The sequence below is a fragment of the Chrysochloris asiatica genome, unplaced genomic scaffold, assembly GCF_000296735.1.
Source record: "Chrysochloris asiatica unplaced genomic scaffold, ChrAsi1.0 scaffold00163, whole genome shotgun sequence".
Lineage (NCBI taxonomy): Eukaryota > Metazoa > Chordata > Mammalia > Afrosoricida > Chrysochloridae > Chrysochloris > Chrysochloris asiatica.
Window position 1 is genome coordinate 6,925,410 of NW_006408681.1, and position 2,075 is coordinate 6,927,484.

Below are 2,075 nucleotides of genomic sequence, written 5' to 3' on the forward strand. Positions count from 1 at the left end.
CTTGAACCACTGACCTTGTGGTTCAAACAGACCTTGCAGTCCAGCACATTAACCCGCAGCACCACACCTTGCAATGGTCTTCAGTGTCTTTTTATTTATTATATTGTTTAAGGTTGGCTTGCTAATGAGTCAAAAATATATGTCAACACAATTCCTGGTCTCTGTAGACAATTTGTAAGACAATGAAATCATTCTCCTCCGGCTTTAACCTCACACAAGGCTTGGCCTGATCCCAAACCAGTTTCTCAACTGGGATCACTTCCTTTCATGTTAACAAAGTATGGCTGTAGACCAGGCTCTTAAAACTCTAGAAACTAATGTTTATACATTGGTAGCATCTGGTACCCACTTTGAGTCCTCCAAAGCTTAGTGAAACCACCTTGTAGTCATATCAGTGGAGGAGAAAGCATTGGATTCTGTCAAGAAACAAGTCCATATTACGTCAGACATCTGTGTTTAGTCAAGGTAGAGTTCAGATGCTACAACCTCTCTGAATCTTTACCTATTCCATCCAGTTAGGAGCAGCTATCTTTTCTCTGCCCCACCACAATTTGTTCTTCTAGTTTAGTATGGAGTCTGGGAGTGGTGCTGCAGGATAATGCACTGAACTGCATGGTCAGTTTGAACTGCAAGGTCGATAGTTCAAACTCACCAATCACTCCTCAGAAACCCTTTACAGGGTCGCTATGAGTCAGAACCAACTTGACGGCACTCAACAAAAAGTTTGGTATGCAAATAACTTTCCACATCTTTGTTGGTTGGGAATGTCTGCTAAATGTAAATTGATTGTCACTTCCTTGAAGGTAAAATTTGTTACAGTGGTTCATTATAACATTAATTCTCAAGGCTTGTAAGAAGGAGGTCCTCAGAATTTCAGGATAAGGTTAAAAAAGGATGGGAAAGAGATACTCTTTACTGCAGGATAAAATTTCCTCTCAGAGAGCACATGTATCCTCCCTTCCCCATCTTCCTCTCCTACCTCTTGCTTCAAAATATTGACTCTATTATGATGTCCAAAGTTATGACTTAAAACAGTGATTCTCAAAAGTAAGTCAGAAAAAAAAATTAAAAAAAAAAAAAAAAAAAGTAAGTCAGGAGAATCCTCCAGCAAAATCATGGTGGGAAATTTTAAATATTTGGATCCCAAAACCACTTGTTAGATCCTGCTGTGGCATCATAGGATAAGCATTGGACTCCTACCCACAAGTTGGCTGTTCAAACCCACCAGCCACTCCTCAGAAACCCTATGTATACATAGTTGCTATGATTTGGAACCAATTCCACAGCACTTAATAACAACAACAAAGTCACTTGTCTGGAAATCCCTAGAAACTCACATTAAGTTGATCTTGGCCAGGACCTAGGTATAAAACTAAACATCAGTTTACTAGTAAAATTTGTCAACAATTAGCTTAAAGACAAATTTTAGTCAATTTTTAAGGGACTCAAACCAAACTCAAGTAGATTTCAACTCATAGCGACCTTATAACATAGAGTGAACTGTCCTATAAGATTTCCAAGGCCTGATGTAATGTTGTAGGATAAGCACTGGACTGCTCACTACCAGGTCAGTGGTTCAAACCCACCAGCTGCTCCTCAAAAACCCTTTACAGAGTTGCTATGAGTAGGAACTAACTTAACAACAGCAACAAACAAATCTTTATAGAAAAACACTGCCATATTTTTCTCCTGCGGATGATGGGTTCAAACTTCCAACCTTTCAATTAGTAGTCAAGCACTTTAAACACTATGCCACCTGTACTCCTATAAGATTCTTTCATCTTCTTCATTTTGCTATTATATTAACTCTCAATAATAATTTGATTTTGTCTTAGATGAATCTCGAGGAACTATATGTGGGCCAATAATTATGATGTCCTAATTCTTTAGAAAGGAGCTCGGATAGCGTAGTGGTTACGAATTGGGCTGCTAATCTCAGGGTCAGCAGTTCAAAACCATCAGCTGCTCCATGGGAGAAAGATGAGGCTTTCTGCTCCCGTAAAGATTTACAGCCTCGGAAACCTTGTACAGGGTCGCTATGAGTCAGAACCGACTCCATGGCACATAACAACAAC